This window comes from Eptesicus fuscus, chromosome 5 (genome assembly GCF_027574615.1).
Source record: "Eptesicus fuscus isolate TK198812 chromosome 5, DD_ASM_mEF_20220401, whole genome shotgun sequence".
NCBI classification, from domain to species: domain Eukaryota; kingdom Metazoa; phylum Chordata; class Mammalia; order Chiroptera; family Vespertilionidae; genus Eptesicus; species Eptesicus fuscus.
The window spans coordinates 47,599,639-47,619,412 of record NC_072477.1 but is presented as its reverse complement, the minus strand read 5'-3'; the positions used below and the strand labels follow the sequence as shown (position 1 = coordinate 47,619,412).

The following is a 19,774-nucleotide window of genomic DNA, read 5'->3' as shown; positions in this document are numbered from 1 at the left end:
CTGAATGTCACTGAAGTGACTGTCATGTGAGTCATCTGACCTTTAAACTGCTCAACTGTCCACCCCTGGATACTTTGGAGGCCATCTCTCTTCCCATCTCAACTGTGGACTCTTTGGGCCTCTTCAGTTTCCTGTCCCACAGAGCACCGTTCATGGTTGGTGCTTACAATTCCTTACTCACCTAGACATTTTCAGCGTTTCACCTGAACTTGGTGAAAGGCTTTTAAAAAACACGATTATTTTGTGTGTGTGTGTGTGTGTGTGTGTGTGTGTGTGTGTAATTAACACTTGACATTTTTGTTTAATTGAGGTGTAATCATTGCTCATAAGAACTTTAGTTTGTATATATTTGAATATTTCTGAAATCAGGACCCATCAACACTATATTATATTACAATGTGGTTTATAATCCATGGTGTTTTATAATAGAAGAAATATGTGGTTGTAGATGTAAAATTATTACACTATTATAGATCCTAATCTTAACTATGCCATGGAAATAGTTCTGTTTTACCCTTCTCCCCTGCAAATGGTTCTTTTCTTCTTTCTAAAAATGTACAGATGCAGTTTCCTTTAGCCTTTTGTTACCCTTGGCCCCCATTTTCTACAAATAGGGAGTGAGCCCACCAGAAAATTGAGGATTCTGGTGTCTTGGTCTAGTGTTTCTGAAAGGAATGACCAGTTATTTGATTTCTAATTTTGGGGGCTAACACACTTTTGTGAAATCCAATAAAAATAAAATACCTGGGAAAAGACATACAAAATATAAAGACTTTAAAAAAAATTTGATCATCATAAATAACTTTGTCAAATTGCTATAAAATTTTCCAAATGTTTGCTTGCAGTTTCTGTACTTGTATTGTTGCAGACCAGTCAGGAACTGGCTGTGGGCAGCACACCCTTTGGGTAGCACTGGGCCAGATAATGGAGGTTTTACTTCATCAGTTTTCATGGAGTCATTTTTTTTTTTTTTTTTAAACCAAAGTCTTCTCCCTTATTCTGATCCCTGCTGGCCTTTAGGAAAAGGCAGCTGGGAAGCACCCTGAAGTCCACTATCCCTCAGAGGTCAGGTGTAATGTTTGTTTGACTTTCCCTTTTTCAGAAGTCAGTGTTGAATGCTCAGTTTATCATATGCTCGTTATTTCATCCACCGGAAGCTGACAGAAGGCAGGTGAATGGCTCTCCTCCTAGTTTATGGAGCAGGCCCCACCCTCCCTCCTCTTGTAGCAGAAATGTGGGTTTGAATATTTTCTCAGCTGCATAGTGAAATTCTAACACCTAAGGTTGTAACAGCCAGAAGAAATGTTATCACATTCTGATTGTGAGATTAAAAATATGGATTGGGGCCTTGGCCAGTGTGGGTCAGTGGTTAGAGTGTCAGCCTATGCACTGAGTGGTTGCAGGTTTGATTCCTGGTCAAGGGGGCATGTATCTGGGTTGCATTTCACTCCCTGCCCTGGTCGGGGCATGTGAAAAGCAATGAAAAAAAAAAAAAAAAAAGAACTTCAGGTGAGGATTAATAAAAAAACAACAACAAATAGATAAAAATATGGATCGGGAGTTGCTTTTTTAATAGCCCAGCAGTTAAACATTTTGACTCTCAGTCTGAAGGGGTCTATCTAGTGGTTACGTGATGTTTTATGCTCAAGGTAGCCATGAGTGTCTTACTGGAACACTAAAATTAAATATTTAAATCTTAATGGAATTGGCAGGAACCGTTAGAGGAGGCATACAGAATAATTCAAAAAAGAAGTCCAAGTGGATTTTAGCTCTAGGGTTGTGCTCAAATAGCTCCAGTTATGGTGGGTTGACATCCAACACATTTAGGCTGTTGTGGAAAGGAATTAGAATCTGGAGAAGCATCGCACCGGAACTAAATTTGTGAGACACGTGTTTTATATTCCCTAGTAGCTACATTTTAAAAAGGTGAAATTCATTTAAATATATTTTTCAAAGTGTGAACATTTCAAAATTTAAAAGGTACTATTGAGGTATTTTACTTTTTTTTTTTTTTTTTTTGTATTAAGTCTTTGAAATCTGTGGACTTGGCACTCCTTGCATATCTCCATTCGGATTAGCCACATTTCAAGTGCTCACCAGTCACACATGGCTAGTGGCTTTAACATTGGGTAGGATGGACATAGAGAACCCAAGTCCACAGTGAGGTAGGTAGTTTGAACAATTCCCAAGTAGCTTTATATTTGAATTATGATTTGGTCCAGAATAATTTTAAATGATTTCATGGTTACCTTAGCGAGGACAGCAATGGATGCTCTGGGAAGTCATTCCCCTCCCCTCAGGCCTCTGGCCACCTGCATTTTTTTTTCTTTTTAGTACAAGGGTAATAGGGAGGAGACCTGTTCCTGGAGAAGACTTTGCTATTTGAATATATATTTATTCATTCTGTTTTTGACAAAGAGCAAGTGGAGTCAGTTACTCTGGGTAGCGAAGCTGGTGCTGGGAATGACACAGAAATCGAACAGGGAAGTAGAAAGTCCTAGTCATGCCCAAGCAAACCAGCAGGGGAGCCTCAGAGCCCTCGGGCCCCTGGGGTCCTCCTTGAAGCAGAGGTCTCGGGGATGGGTGGGCAGCGTCCTGCCTGCAGCCAGCCAGCTCCTGTGCTGCCAGGAAGCCTACCTCGGCCCTGCTGTGTCAGTCCTGGGTCACCTGCGTTCTGTGTGCAATGGGAAACAAAGAGATGGAGGTGGTCGTAACTTTATCTGATAGACATAGAATTTTACCTTTTCTAAGTGAAAGCAGCTTTATTATACATTCTCTGATTAAAAATATTAGCTTCATAACATATTTATATTGAAACTAGAGGCCCAATGCATGAAATTCGTGCAAGAGTAGGCCTTCACAGCTGTGGTGGCTGCCTTGATCCCTCCCTCATAGCCGGGGGCGGCTGCCTGGATCCCTCCCTGGCAGCTGGGCCGGGGGGGGGCGGGGGGGGGGGGGCAGGGGGGCGGCTGCCTCGATCCCTCCCTCATAGCCAGGGGCGGCTGCCTGGATCCCTCCCTGGCAGCTGAGGGGGAGGGGGCAGCTGCCTGGATCCCTCCCTCGCAGCCCCAGGGGCTGCCTCGATCCCACGGCTGCAGCCCCCGCTTCGTCCCAGAAGGACGTCTGGAAGGACGTCCAGTCTAACTAGCATATTACGCTTTTATTATTTATTATAGGTGGTATACTATCTGGTATTTGCTTCAAAATAATCTCCAGTGAAGGCTGGGGAAGAAGTAAGAGAGAGATTAAATAAGACTGGTTATCATTGAAGCTGGATAAGTACTTTAAGGTTCATTATAATGTTCCCTATATTTTGTACATATCTGAACTTTTTAAAAGAACGTTTTAAGTATTGATATGGTGAATGAAGTTGTGAAGCAAAGTTGTGAAACCCTATCACCTGAAGGCAACTTGGCCATTAACTAGAAAGCATTATTTTAAAGCCATCTCTTGGCTATTTCATACTGTGAACGTGCCTAGAAGGAATACAGGGAAGGAGTGTCTTACCTTGCTCTCACCGCGATTTTATTCCAGTTAGAGAGCCGAGCGATCACACATGGGGAGGAGAAAAAGGCCGGTATCTGTTGCAGGCATATTTTACCCTAGGTCTTAGGCCGAAGTTAGGGAGGTGTTCCAGCCGTTTATGGGGTGAAGTGAGGCTCAGAGGACTCACATTGCCCACGTTCACCCAGCTGGAGTGTAAAGGGACCAGCATGCTACTCGCCTTGGGTGACCCAGCAGTAGGCTCTGTGCTGGGCACTTGAGTATGCCTTACCTGTTGTTGTCATAGAGCCCTGTGGAACCAGCCTTAGAAGGAATACAACATGATATAATGAATTGCCACGTTCTGCAGAAATCTACATGACCCAGGAAAATTCAGAGAACGGCAAAGAAGGGGCCAGGGAGGCTGCTTGGAAAAGGGGAAGCTTGGAATGACAGATCAGGGACAGGAAGAAGGAGACATATGGCTAAGGAGAATTAATATCCCAAACTGTCCTGAGAGGAGGAGGAAGTTTCAATGACAAAAGCACTGTTTGTTGGGTGGGTAGGGGATTCAGTTTTGGATGAAATGTATCAAAACCATTGACTGGGTGAGGAAAGAGAAGAAGGATCTAGCCTTTTGGAAAACGTACCAGGTGGCAATTTATGAAGACAAGATTGCACATAGTAAGAGATATTACGACAGCAAAATTGCTCTTGAAAGAGGAGCTTTGAGGGATACACTAGCTGCTAATCAGAATCAAGTGATGACAGGTCCTTATTTATAAAAAAAAAAGTCCCTGATTTGCACATTATGTATACCTGAGTAGCTCATTTGTTCTTGATTAGCCGAAGCATCTTCCCGCATGACCCCGTGTTCTTGTTTGTGATATCTATTTTAGGTTGCCCAGAGTCTGATAAAATTTCATGGTGCTCCTGGATTCTTTCTTTCCATCGCTTTTATGTGGTCATGTGTTAGTTCACAGCACTCGGGCAGCCAGGCTCTAGGGGCTGGAGGAAGGAGCCTTGATGCACACTCACAGCGGGTTAGCATGTCTCCTCAACAGGATGCCTGCTCCCTCTCCTGGCTGCAGTCCCGGGGCATTCCATTACAGTTGATGCATTTCCCACTGGTCAGGAAAACCAGGTGGTTCACCCCTCGAGGTAGTCATATTCTCTCCGCATGATCTTCAGATGGATAGTTTCTTTCACTGTAGGAGCAGTTCTCCAGGTACTGGCATGGGGGAGTAGCCTTCAAATTCAAGGTGGAGGTGGCAGTGAGAATAGAAGGGGAGGATGTGACTTCTCAGGGTTGTTCTAGCAGGTTGGAGGTCTGCATGGGCAGCTGCTGTTCAACCTGACGACTCTGGTATATGCAAGTGATGGTTCTAGCTGGCCAGGAGGACCTCAGGCCCTCCATCGCTGCTTCCTAGAGCCAAGCCCACCTTGTCTCACTCGAAGCTTCTCCCCAGGTTCTGCCCTGCCGTGGACAGGGCCCCATGAGAGGTTCTCTGGTTTTGGTGCCTGGGGGGCATCTGCATTGCTGTATCTCACCCTTTACTCCTTCCTTCCTTCCTTCCTTCCTTCCTTCCTTCCTTCCTTCCTTCCTTCCTTCCTTCCTTCCTTCCTTCCTTCCCCTCTCTCTCTTTCTTTCACTTTTTTGGTTTGTTTTTAGAGAGAGAGAAAAGGAGAGGGACAGAGAGAAACTTCCATGTGAGAGCAGAACACCTGCCTTCTGCACGCCCCCTACTGGGGGATCAAGCTCACAACCCTGACTGTGCCCTGACTGGGAATCAAACTAGTAACCTTTTGGTGCACAGGGCGACGCCCAACCAACTGAGCCACATTGGCCCGTGTTCACCCTTCACTTCTTGCTCATGTTTTTTGTTTGTTTTTAATGGAATTTTTAACTTTCTGTTTGTTTATAATTTTTAAAGATTTTGTTTTTAAAGCAGTTTTAGATTCAAAACAAAATTGAGCAGAAAGTATGGACAGTTCCCATACACCCATTCTCCAAACATGCAAAGCCTCCCCACTGTCCACATCCCACACCTAATTGGTGCATTTGCTACAATTGATGTATTTATATTGACACAGCGTCATCACGCAGTCTGTAGTTTACATTGTGGCTCACTGCTGGTGTTGTACATTACTGTATATGGGTTTGGACAAATGCATCATGACATTTATGCATAAAGGCCATTTTAGGCATGGGAGACTAGAGGTCAAAGGCCACTGCAGGGGAAGAGCTCAGAGGGTGCAGGGTTCAAGGAGGAGTGCTGGCTCCGTGGTGCTGGAGCACAAGATGCTGGGGCAGGGCAGGTGGGAGGTAAGGTAGCAGTCCTGGATATCCTTGGGAGCCAAGGATACAACTCAGCCGACTTCCTAGCCTGTTTACTCCAGTGGTGGAGGGAGCTGGCACACAGCTGGGGCTGGGCAGGAATGCTGCAATAGATGGAAATATAGCACAAGCAAAACTTGGGGACTGCAAACAGGAACACCCTGGCCACTACCTGCTTTAGGAGGCATGGTGGTGGGGAAAATCTATTTCATTGACTTTTCCGCATGACCAAGGTGAAATTAGAGCAGTATTTCCTTGTTATTCTCACCCCATTCCCTTAAAACAAACAAACAACTGTTGCAAATTTTTCTAAAATGTGTTGTCAGATTTTCATAGTAAATTGAGTTTAGCAAAAAACATTTTTTATTGGTTCATTTTTTATTGGTTGCAACATCTCAGGGTTTTTTGTTGTTGTTGTTTTTTGTTAACCCTCACCCGAGGACATTTTTTCCATTACTTTTCAGAGAGAGTGGAAAGGAGGGAGGGAGAGGGAGAGAAACAGAGGAGAAAGAGAAATATCCATTGGGTTGCCTCCGCATGCACCCTGACCTTGGCCAGGGATCAAACCTGTGACTCTTAGGTGCAAAGGCCAGCACTCTAACCACTCATCGACACTGGCCAGGGCTCTCAGGGTTATTTTAAACATTATGTTCAGAATATTGAAATTAATGGTATAGATTATTTCTTGATATCTGTATTCCATGCTCAGTTGCCTTTTGCAGCAAACTGGTGATAAAAGCTTATTTGTGTATATAGTTGCCTTCTAGAAGATAAATGTGTTTCTTCTGCCTTCTCCCAAAGGAGAATCGCTGTGTAGTTCTGATTAATTGAAATTCCTAGTCTTTTGAATGTTAGTTAATTTGGCTTTTATTGAAAATAATTGGCTGTAATAATGTACTGAATATGGTACTAGGTCTAGAGACAGAAATTTCCTTCTAAACCAGAAGTCATAAGAAGAAATACCTTTGTGTGTGGGGGGGGTGGTGGGGGTAGAGTTGCAAAGGATGGGAGATTATGGTGGGAGTGAAATAGGAAAAATAAAAACTTTTTGAAAAAAAAGAAAGATGAATTGCTTTATAATGAGCTTTTCAAAGTCAACTTAAAATATAGGACTGTAGAGTATATATTTTGGCCAGTTTGTAAAATGAGTTAATGATACACCTACATAAACTTATTTATTGATTCCTTTATTCACATCTTCAAATATTTATGGGGCTTTCTTGTACCCACACTGTTTAAGGGATCTGGGGCTGTCCTGTACTAAGTACAGTGCCTGTTCTCATGAAGCTTACATGCTAGTCGCCCACATTACTAATTGCATTTTATTATAAGCGTGTTTAAAATTTTGAGGGAAGGTAAACTGAGGTATAGAACAAGGAGGAATTAACGGCATCTCTGTTTTCCCAGTTGTGAAAAACGTATAAAGACTGAGCGAAGTAAAGTGGTGCAGTTCTATCATTTCTCTTGTCCTCCTGGTAAACTAGTTCGCACTACTTTGCGTTAACATTGCACCATTAACTGATCTCTTAGGGGCTTTGGACTTAGTTATGTAATTGTGAGTGTAGTGGGACAAAGTGAGCCTTCAATACTCTTTTGCACAAAAGAACTAATTATGACATTATTTTTTTCCCCAAAGTGATGTGTGGGGCACTTGTCCCAAGACATAGACCCCGAAAGTAAAGAAATCTGTACAAATAAGGCAGGAACCATGTATTCATCATCAACATTATCATACTAAAGTGTTTATAAACTGTTCTGCATTAGAGAAACTCCTTAATTTTGTTTGATCCAGCATTGCCCACATTTATAAGAGAATTTATTTTTTAATTTTTTGTTTTGCCTGTCATACCTCCTACTTCCTCCTTTGCTGGAATGCAGCCTTGAGAGGACTACAGAGGGGTCTCCGGAGCTCTGCTGGCCCTGCTAAGGCTAAGGTGGCGTATTACTTCTCACCTCTGAAGGCCTGGGGCACTGGTGCTTCAAGCTTGGGCTTTGTTGAGCTTCCTTGGGGCCCAGCCCCCAGCACCCAGCTTCTAGCTGGGAAGTCAGGAAACGGAAGCCAGGAAATGAGAATGGGACCTTTCCCCTTGGAACCAGAGAGCTTCAGACCTCGCAGAGCTGGATTGCAATCGTTCAGCTGCACTTTCAATGGGAAATTTCTCAAGGTTTCTGAGAAAATAGAGAAGGCAAATCCTTGGCAAATGATAGAAGTTGGAGAAAGTTGGGAGAATTTTGTTTTAAAAATTCTTCCTATTTTCTCTCTTTGGTTCTTCCTATGTTTATTTTAGCCACTGAATCACTAGTGGTCTATTTCTTTCCTTATTAGATTTTATGATTTCGAGTGATTAGTAAAATGTCAAATGTTAATGATAACTTCAAGCTAAGAATGGTATACTTGGCTTATTGATTTAGCTAAATTTAGTGGATTTTTTCTGCTTTAATTGGCCTTACGTTATAAAAGCACTTTTGTTAACTCTGGGCAGCAAAATCCCTTGAGATGATGCCCATGTGGGCCCATCTTCTGATTTTTATGCTTGAGCACATGGTGTTAGGGCAAAGCTCGAATGTGGTGTTGCACCCTTCCTGCCTTTTGAAGAAATCTTAGGACAAATGCGTTCTCGGTCACTTGGGACCCGTACCACACAGTGAGATTTCAGCTGCGTGCCTCATGCAGGCCCTTTATAGCTCCAGACCCCCTTGCTGCCTTGGGTCCCCTTCAGCTTGGCCCCTCATTCCTGTGGGGATCATGCTAAGTGAAGTGTGGAAATCAAGAGTCCATAATACCCTCACTGTGAGGAAGTGCCTTGTGTGATCTTAATCACATTATTTAATGTGTTTCCCCCCCCCCCCCCCCGCTCTTTAATGTGGTTAAGATGATAGTTGATAGTAGATGTACCATTTACTGGACACTTGCCTGGCTCCAGGCACTGTGTTAAGAACTTGACCTATACTCTCTCATTTCATTTTTACATCTGAAATAGCTGAGTATTACCATCTCTATTCTGGTGGCAAGTGATCTGGGACTCTGAAAAGTGTGTTTAAGCTTCCCAAGCAAGTAGGAGGTGACCTGGGTTGCGGAAGTAAAGTCCTGCCCTAATGTCCTGATGTTGATGACAGGTGTTTTAGCCAATAGCTTTTGGTGCTTTTTGGTCACATTTATCAATGCTTCTCGAAATACTCCAGAAAAGATACAACATGGGAGCTGCCAAATGATTTATTCTTTGATGACCTGGAGAAGGCTACTCTAATTTAAGGCAAGGTTCCTTTAAATAACAAACTCCTGGCACCTTCTATTTAATTGGGAGGGTCTTATCCATGTTTAAAATAAGCATTGTAAGTAGTTAACTGTTCCCCACAGGGACATATTCTGCCCCCAGGTTCTGTAGGCAACAAACAATGGGCTGCTCCATCCCTGTTCCCACTGACCTGGAGCTCAAGCAAGGCCACGTTTGACTGTTGAGCACTCTTCATTGTTTTAGGTACATTATCTCCTTTAATCATCACACCAGCCCTTTTGCTGGGCATTGCTACAGAGGAGGAGACTGAGGTACAGAGAGGCTAAGGCACCCGAGACCAAATGACTGGTAAATGACAGAACCAGGATCAATCACTTTACTTTTAACCACTGTGTTATTGCCTCCCCTAAATGCAGTGTTTTGTCTCCTAAATGCAGTGTTTTGTCTCATAAATCCTAATACATCTCAGCCTCAAATATGGATTTGGCTGGCTCCCCATTCATCCATTGAGAAAGATCTCCTTGCACTGCAGAGGGTCAGAACAGAGGGCTGTGGTTGGCCCTGGTGGCCCGGTGGGTTGTCTGAGTTATGCTCTGGTGACAGAGATACTTTAAGCCTCATGATTGCTCCTCTCTGAAATTGGATAGTGGTTCTTGTCCATTGTCTATCACCATCGAGGGAAATTTTGAGGGGCAGGGAGAGCCCCTAGGAGGTGACAGGGGATTAACTAGATTCGTACTTTACATCAACAAACCTAGAGAGGGATTTGTACATCTACAGGGGATTATGGTTCTTTAACAAGGTTTGTAATTATGGTGTTATGAGGATTCATGTATGACATAGAACTTTGGAACCTTTAAAAATAGGACAGTGTGAAAAATATGTTTGCTGGAGAGATAGTGAATATAAGGGGCCCATTATGGGAATACATTTCTGTATTTTATAGTCCAAATAGAAATAAAAAAGCTCTTCACATATAAATATAACCCAATAAAAAGAAACCTGTGGAGTGATTAAGAATATTATAATGGAGAATATTTTAACCATAGAAATGGTTCATCTGGACAAGTATGTCCCTTTTTTTTTTTTTTTTTTACAGAGTAAGCATTTAATAAGTGGTGCCATTTATTTCATTTGTAAGGTATTAAAATAGAATTTAGCAAGTTGTACAGAAATGGAAAGCTCTGATCAGATACAAGTTAAAAAGGAGAATAAGGAACTTGGATATCAATCTGAGAAATATAAATCTGACGAAGAATGTATTTGGGGTAACTTAATATTCTAGTAAGAGAGTGACCTGAAGAAAATAGACACATCAGTTGGTTGTCTCCTGCACACGCCCCACCGGTGTGGCTCAGTGGTTTAGGCATTGTCTCGTGCACTAACAGGTTGCTGGTTTGGTTCCCAGTCGGGGCACATGCTGGGGTTTCAGGCTCAATCTCCAGTAGAGGTTGTCCATGAGGCAGCCAATGGATGTTTTGCTCTCATATTGATGTTCATTCTCTCTCTCAGTATGTCCCTTTTGTTCTTATTATTCAAATACTCTTTTCATCAATTCTCTTATTAGTCAAGAAGAAGTTTGCCTGTCTCTTGAAATAGTTTTTTGCCTTTGTTATACTAGCTTTGTGCTTCTTGCTTCAATTACTTAATCTGTAGTTGTAAACAGTACATGACATTGTAAATCTTCATTAATGTGACTATAGGATCTATTCATCTGTTTTCAAATGGGGTGGAATGCTTGAGAAGGTGGAAAATAAAAAGCAGCACTGTATTACTGGTTCTTCTTTGGTTACAAGTAACAAATTAACTTGAGCTACCTTCAGTAAAAAGAGAATTATAATAAGGATACAGGTATGTCGTAGGAACTCAAAGGCAATGATGAAGTGGCCCTGGGGAGTGAATAGGACCCGCAGATCAGGAAGGGAACTCTGTAATCAGCGTTCACCCCAAGCACATGTGTGACACAAACCTCACTAGAGTAAGAGAAAAGCTGACAGAGAAGGAAAGTAGAAATCTATGCAGTTTATCACTTTACATTTGAGCATGAGATTTAAAAATAGCTCAATCGTATTCTTTGGAAAAAAATTCAGGTTCATTACATGAGATTCTACAGTATAAACAAACTAAAAATTCTCTAAAATTCTGATAATCAGGGCTAATCATAACTATTTTGATAAACATTCTTCTAGACGTCTAGGAAAACACACACACACATACATATGCACACACATACACACAGTCTCACGCACACACACATACACCTGCACACGCACAAATGGAATCAACTGTTTACAGTCGTTTGCCTGTTTTATTCACTCAGAAGTATATCAGATGCCTTTTCATAACAACACATACAGACCTCCATGATTTTCAGTGTCTATGTAGTTTACTTAACATGTCTATATGTGGACCGTTAGGGCATTTATTTACTTATTTTCTTATAATTATAAACAATTCTATGTATATCCATTTTTCTTCTTATGCAATAATCTACTTTGAGTAACTTATTTAGAAATAGGATTGCTGGATCATAGAGTATGCTATTTTACATGCTGACATAATTGCTTAAGTGGCTACATTTTGAGATATGTCTATAATATTGGCTATTGTCAATCTTTGGTAAATGTCAGTTTGACAGGTGCTAAATAAGTCTAAACGTTCTAGAGTTGAATGTTTTCATTATTAATATACACTGAGTGGCCAGATTATTATGATCTCTGAACGCATAATAATCTGGCCACTCAGTATATATATTAGAGGCGTGGTGCATGAATTCGTGTATGGGTGGGGTCCGGCCAGCCTGGCCAGGGGGAGGAGACATGGGCGGTTGGCCAGCCTGCCTGCTGGTTGAACTCCTGGTCGAGGGGACAATTTGCATATTAGCCTTTTATTATATAGGACATACACTGAGTGGCCAGATTATTATGCGTTCAGAGATCATAATAATATGGCCACTCAGTGTAGTTGAGTAAACTTTCTTATAGAAAGTTTTTAAATTTGCTTCGTCCATTTTGAGGGGAATATTAATTTACTTACTGGTTTTTAAAACATTTTTGTGTAAGAATATCAACCTTTTATAAATTTTTTATATAACTATTTTACCTAGTGTCTTATTTTACCTTTTGACCAAAATATCAGTGTTGGTTCTCATTTTTACTTTTGATTTGTTTTTGCCATTCATATATTTGAGATACTAAAAAATTGTACTCAGCCAAATATCTCAGTCCTTTAATAGCTTCAGATTTTCATATCATGATGTCATGTTTATAAAGAAAGGCCCTTTCTAACCCTATATTATAAAACCATTCATCTGTGTATTCTTCTAGTATTCATCTAATTCTATTTTGAGCTTATTTTTATCGTAAGTAGGAAGAGAGATCTATATTTTTCCTTCCTCCTAAAGAGCAAACCAACACCATTTATTAACTAGTCTCACATGCCTACCTACACAGATCTGATTATATAGGGACAGTTGGTTCTATATCAGGATGTTTACTCTGTTTCATTGATTCATCTGTATGCTCTCACTCAGACTGCGCTTGTTAGCTGTGGCTGGCTCATTTTGTTGATCCCTACAATTGATTAAGGTGCTTCTCTGCTTCCAATTGGGTTTCTGTGGAATAAGGTGTTAAATAGTCAGTTTTCAGTTCCTCAGAGAACTGGGGATGAAGTGGGAACAGTTGAAGCAAGAAAGGACCCCTTCACAGGTGTGTTAAAGGAACTAAGGAGGAAAAAAGTGAACAAGACAAGAAGAGCTCATGTAGGTTAATTTGCAATGCCTGGGCTTTTTGTTTTAAACCTTGGTGGGGGCAGGGAGGGCAATGTATGTATCTGGTCTTAGTTTAAATTCAAAGCCATTAAGCATTTCTACTACAGGGAAGAAAATAATGTGTTTTGCCTCTTTGCCAACAGTAACATAATTTTGTTCTTTGAAATAAGTGTCTTGGGACCTCAATTCCCTGTTGGTAAAGAATATTCCCAGCCCATGTGTTGCAGCGGAAATTCATTGTTTCCTGAGTTATTTCCCTTCATGATTAGTGAGGGGGGGAAATGACCAAATGTATAGATTGAGATTTTTTCCCCCCCAAACACTGACGTCTGTAACATTACTTGATTCTGATGGCTTTTATTATTATTTTAGTTATTGCTGCTGAAGGCTTCTCTGATGCTTCAGGATATATTCAGGGAAATCGACTCTCCATAAACTGACAATTCAGGTGAGTCCTTTAAAAAAGATACAGCCTTTCATTCTTATCCATTGGCCACCCCTGGCATTGGTAAAGTTTGATGAAGTGTTAAAACATCGTCACGTATACTCTCTTGTTTGATTTTTACCAGGGTTCTGTGAGGCCGGAGTGTACTTGCCCGGTCTGACTACTTCCATTTCAATTTAATATCCCACCTGGTAGTTGGTTAGTGGGGTAATGGTGGGCGGTTATAAGAGGGGGTGAGTAGCTGGTTTTTTACTTTATTGAATGAATTCTCATTTATTCACATATGTTTGCTTCATCCCCCCTCCCCCCTTTTTTAAAGTGCTGGATAAGGAAGTAATGTAGAAACTTCCAATAGTATTTGCACTGAAACTGCGCGGTAGTTCCTGGAGCTCTCCAGGGATGGCATGCAATTGCTCTAGCATGAAATAAAGTGAACTTGGGTTACAGAGTATTGGTTTTTCCCTTTGTTTGTCCTGGTTGAGGCTGCATGATCTCAAGCAGTGTGTAAGGAGATAACAAGGGCAGGGAGGAAGCCATCTCCTGTGGGTCTTAGGCAGACCTCCACCGAAGTCTGCCAGGTGAAAAAGGATTGGCGTCTACTCTCAAAGCCTGTGTCATGGCACACCAGATGTGCCAGTTCTGTACTTGACCAGCTGCACAGCCGAGGACAGATTACTTAATGCTGCTGGTCTCCATAAAATGTACAGGCTGGCCCAGCCTAGTTGTTTCCATCCTTATAGATTTTGTAAAATAGGAAAAAAATTCAAGATCAATGTTTACTATCTTTACGGTGGCTTTGTATAAACATAGTTGATGATTATGAAAGCTGAATGAGTACATGAAGGTTTACTACATATTTGCATACTGTTCTGTTTTGTGTTTAAAATTTTTCATAATTAAGGGTTTATTTAAAAAAATAAGTACCATCTACTAACATCATTTCATGAGAGAAGAAATATTTTAATACTAAAAAAGTAGGCTGTCATAAATTTGTCTTTAGGCTGTATGCATTTAGCATGATGAAAATGCCCTTCTTTTCCTGCCTCTTTGTCCTGTCTCTGTTGACCAGTTAGCTTTGAACTAGCCAGAACTGGCCTGAGGACTGGCATTTGGGAAATATTGGGGCACATGACTGCTAAGGAGTCTTCTGCCTCTAAAACGGTACCATTCTTCTGAAACTGGAAAGGGATGTACTCTAGTTATATATATCAGCTATTTCCAGAAAATGCCGCGACAGCTAGCATGCTGAAACTAAGAGAGGGCAGAGGTCAAGCAGAAGAGGAGGGATTGTTCTGTTGGGAAACCCTAATAAAAGTGGCTCATTCGTGTGAACATTAAATTTAGCTGTGAGCCACCTTGTAGTCAATGTAAAAATGAAAACTGACAGCAAAGAATAGAGAATCTTCCCTTTACACCATTGTAGGCCACCTCTGGTGAGGTGGTATTTCACATATTAGTGTCTGCCTGTGGTGTGGGGGTGTTGAGAGCTCGGGGTGAGGTGGGCCAAATGTCCATCTCTAGGGAGACCCATCCAAAACCAAGCGCAAGGAGCTGGGGTACAGGGGTGGAGGTCGCAGGCAAGAGTTCGGAGACATGGGGAAGGGCAGAGGAAAGGAGCTGTCCTGCCTCAGGATCCTCTGTGGATGTCCTTTGGGAACCTGCAGCAGGTGGTAGGTGGTCTGGTCTGGCTGAAGGGCTTGGGCACAGTGTATAGGAAACACATACATAAGCCTTTCCCAAGTTTTCAGATCTGAAAGGAGCATGTCGGGTGGATTTCTATGCTGTGGGTCTGTACAGAAAACTAGCCTTACCATGTACTTCTCACTGGTGATGTGTGTGAGCTGTAGGGTGGGTGGAGGACAGAGGCGATAATGGGCTAAATTATTATGATGGTAACATGATGTGAGGAAGGAGCAACCATACCTCCTATTCCAAAATGCCTACCTAATCCTGGCTGCTTCTGAAAGTTCTGTGACGTTCTACCAGGGTCTACATTGATGGGAATATAGTGGTTCAGTCCTTTAGAATTTCTCCCTGAATGATTCCTGGCTTTTGCTTGTTTTATTTGCCTATTTTCTGGGGAACTCACATGAAATTTGGCAGACTTACCTGGTTTGCTTTCCCTCTATCAACCAACTCTGGGTTCACTCTCTGATCTATATGCTTCAGTTGGGTTGCTCCCTCTACTCTCTCACAGGGATATTTATCTCACTACCCTTTTTTGGAAGAAATTATGTCAACAACAGAAACATTTGTCTTAAAATTATAGGGATATGAGAGATTACCTGAAATCTTGACTTTTCTGAAAGTGTCTACAGACAGGAATAAATGCTAGCTGGAGCTTTTATTTTGACATAAACCAGAGGAAGGGAATTGCTTTAAGGGATTTGAGCCAGTCCAAGTCTGAATAAAATTTAATGAATGAACAATGTAATCAATCAATCGTGTTCTGAGCCTTTCAGAAGGCCAGGCCATGCTTGGGAAGATCTTGTAGGGATGAGCAATTATGAATTTGAGACAGCCGTGCTTCAGGGGAATAAACATGATGCTTTAAAGGGTTGCGTGTCTGCATATGAGAGAGTGTGTGCATGAATAAGTTAGAGGGAGGTGGGGGTATATGATAAATGACTTGTTTTGCATTTTGCTTAATGACTTGTGGCATAGTCCAGATTTGAAAATAAATGCAATATTCTGAACTTATCTTCATTTTCCTTGCAGGCTTGTAAGAAAAATATTTAAAACCCGATTTTAAATGAAAAACATTGTTTTTGGCTCTCTGGGAATTTTTAGTTCCCACTGTTGTTTAGGGAAGCTATTGACTCCATAAAAACTTAAAGCACAATCTACAAAGCTGTTTGTCATTCTGTATCGGTCACTTAAAGGCAATGACGTCAGTAAAGATAAGTTGTTCCTTGCTTACTTTTCTCCATAAAAAAATGTAATCCGTGATGCACTGGTGTCTTCCTGCCATGTCCCATTAGTGAATGCTTTGGCTTGCTCTGCTTGTTGATTGTAGGCACTGCCACTCGCTCCCCCACTGCTGGCTCTCTGAGTGGCTGAGAGTCCTAATTAGCACCGTGCTAATTAGCATCATCTCCTTGATCAGGGTTCCCAGACATGTGCCAGGTCCTCACTCTGCTGTCTGTGCTTAGTAAATGTTTCAGAACAACAACAATAACACTTTCCAGATTGTTTCTCATAATTAAACTTATCCATGGGCATAATAGAATGTGTTGTTTCCTTGAGCTTTTTAGGGTAATTATGCTTATCAGTTAATTTTTTTTCCAATGTTACAAAGCCCTCCTGAAGAACTCAAGATTTGAGCCTTTTCTGTCTAACAAGTGATTGGATTTCATAGACTCAAATGTTCTAGAATGCTCGTGCCTGCATTTAACTGTTCTACTATGGAATGCAAAAGTTTCGGAACCACTTTTTTTTTTTTTTTTTTTTTGCTGTGAAGTCCCATATTCTGAGGATCTAGAATGATCATCAGAGGCATTTTATTCTGTTTACAACAAGTCAGAATTGGACAGCTTTTCAGAACCATAAAATGGCTAGTGCACTTGTAGAGTTTAAACATGACTTGACTAAGATTAAAATAAAGTAAACACACTGGAGGTCCAGCGGCAGGGTCTCCACACAGCACTGTAAGGGCCGATAAAACTTAAGTAAAATCCTACTGATCTAAACAATTGTTTTATCACGGATCTTTTATTTAAAAGAATATCAGTCAAAGTCAAGTATGCAAGTGGCTAGAAATAGAAAACATTACAGAATAGAAAAGCAACATGCCTTATCCTAACTCCTTCACTTCAACAACTCGAGCCCCCTCCCCGCGAGCCCCGCCCCTCGGCCCCGTAGATCATCCTTTGCTGCTTTTGTGGGGATTTCCATGGGTGTAAATGTAATGCGTAGAGCACCATTTCTCACTTTATTGGATTTGAAGGCGCTTTCTTGGTATCTTGTTGTGATCACTGATTAGCATCCCTGTCTCCCTCCCTCTCCGCACTGATTCACGCTGTCAGTCTTTCCTTGTGCCCCTCAGGTGACACACGCAGCCTCTTCTTGTTGTCTCCTAGAGACACTCCCCCCCTCCCATCCATCCTCTCCATTTTGGGCAGCTATACGTTTAATTTTATATCTCGTTTAATCTGGTAACGGCTTCTAGGATTTACCTGTAACTTGATTCTGAATGTTAAAACCACTAAGCAGCATGTACTCTGTTATAGGTAGGTAGCTGCTGTTCCCACGGCAGCCAAATGGTGTGGTGGGATTGCATTCCTTCCTCTCTGAGCCTCTTGCCCTCACACCTGGGCCCCTCTGCAGACCATGTTTGAATGGATTCTCCCTTTCACAGCTCACCGGCTGCCTTGAACGAAGCCTCACCATTTCCTAGACTCTGTCTTCCCATCTTACCTAGAACCCACTTTATTTTCCCACAGCCCCGCCTCCTCCACCTTCAGCCGGAACATTTTGATTTCCGGGTGCTGCCTGCCTCTAAGTAAGTGCTGATGGCCAGGAGAAGCTGTTACTACTGTTAGAAAAGTGACCTCAGGCCCTGCTGTCTCTGAAGGGGCAGCAGCCTGGTCTTTGAAATTCGCCATCATTCACCGAGGCCCTGATGTGTTAGCACCCTGGTTCTGAGGCCTGGTGTCTGCTGCAGTCCTCATACCAGCCCATGGCACAGATGTTGTCATTGACACTCTGGACACCAAGATGTTGAGGTCTGGATGGGAAGCCTCCAAGGCCTCCACTGGGAAGTGCTTTTTAGACCAGTGGTCGGCAAACTCATTAGTCAACAGAGCCAAATATCAACAGTACAACGATTGAAATTTCTTTTGAGAGCCGACAACCGACTTCTGCGCATGGGCCACGAAGTTTCAATCGCACCGTACGTGCGCGCCCGCACGAGGTATTTTATGGAAGAGCCACACTCAAGGGGCCAAAGAGCCACATGTGGCTTGCGAGCCGCAGTTTGCCGACCACTGTCTTAGACCTTGGGGCTGCCTGAGGCGCGGTGCCAGCTGTGGTTTCACAGGTTAGAAAAGACGTCTGTCTTCAGAACATCTTACTTTCCTCGGTAGACCTTCATCTTTCCCCAGAAAAGTACTGCTGCTCCAGGAAATTCAGCTCTGCTTAATTCCCCATCACCTCCTCCTGTGGCTGCTGTGTGGCCAGCAGCTCATGGTACCAAATTCTGTGACTGGCAACGGGAATATCCTCCCCTGCGTAATGTTCCCTTTGTGAATTTGAAGTGAGGAATGGGGCTCCCTACTCAGCCCTGCTGGTAGGTTGGAAAGGTGCTTTGTCAGTGGTGGTTGTTGATCCAGATGCTTTCTTAGAGCCTCAAGTATGTGTGTGAGTCAGGTACATTGGATTATCTTAACCCTTTGCACTCGCTTGCTTTTTTCTCGATTCCTTTATTCTAATGCTAACCATGTCGAGTCAGACTCGACATCCGAGTGCAAAAGGTTAATATATGGTGTGCTTTGGTAGTTATTTTAGAGGGAAGGTTGAAAAAACAATCAAGTTTTGCTTTTCACACTTCCTTTTCTCTCATGAATGCAGTGGTCTGCATACATCTTCTGGTGTAACTGTATTTAGTAAGTGACGATGATGACAGTGACCGGATGGACGGCGGGTGCCCTGGGCAGGGGGGCCCCTCGTGCAGCGTTGGCGTTTTTCCCTCTCCGGCTGCTCCCTCCTCACTATGCGGACCCCACGGGAGCTTTGGCAGTGGAAGCAGCAGTCTCTCCATGAACTTGTTATCTCCGAGTGGGTGGCAGCGGTTGGGGTCCCTCTTTGTTACGTCCATTAGGTCAAGGTGGCAGCGTTAACATGTGCTGTCTCGGTGCAAGTAGTGCTCAGTCTCCAGACATCTGACCCTTTATATTTAGTTCCTCAAATAAGTATTGATGAAAGGGCAGCCTTCAGAGATGGGCCTCACTTCCTGATGGAGGAGGTATCTGGCCTTAGTGAGGTCACGACCTAATGAACAGATAGGAGTCAGTATTTACCCTGTTGCAGTGGTGACTAGGCTGCTGAACCACATTTAAAGTTGATCATGATAAGCGGTCCAAAGTAACCTACCATCATCTTGCATGATTAATCCTGACATGGCGACATTTTATTTTCATATTTGTTGATTGCTTGTAAGGTTAGGAAAGAGTGCTGAGCAGAGAAGTAATCCGTGTGAGACATTTTTGGTTCCATTATACAAAGGTCACTGACCCTAATAGTTATAGCAGAAGCCCAGTGACACTTGGGCACAGTGATTTCGAGGGACAAATCTATTAGGACAATTTAAATCTTGGTCAATATTTTATTCTACACCGGGCAAAGTACCTTCAGGAAGACTTGGATAGGACTCAGTCCCTCAGCGAGAGAAGGAAATAAATGAAGTTTAAAAAGTCTTTCTTGTTTCTGGACCCTAAGTGTTCCCCCCATACATTATATATTCTTTCATTTCTTTGCCTCTAAGCCAGGCGTCCTCAAACTACGGC

The 19,774-nt window shown here is 42.4% G+C and overlaps 1 protein-coding gene across 1 annotated transcript in view; it reads left to right on the top strand.

Moving 5' to 3' along the window:
• TLN2 (talin 2) overlaps window positions 1-19,774 on the top strand; it is a 425,370-nt gene that overhangs the window by 163,433 nt on the left and 242,163 nt on the right. Inside the window, exon 3 of the mRNA XM_008139166.3 lies at window positions 13,199-13,274. The gene's annotated coding sequence lies outside the window, so the exon portion shown is untranslated. The remainder of the gene's footprint in view (window positions 1-13,198; window positions 13,275-19,774) is intronic.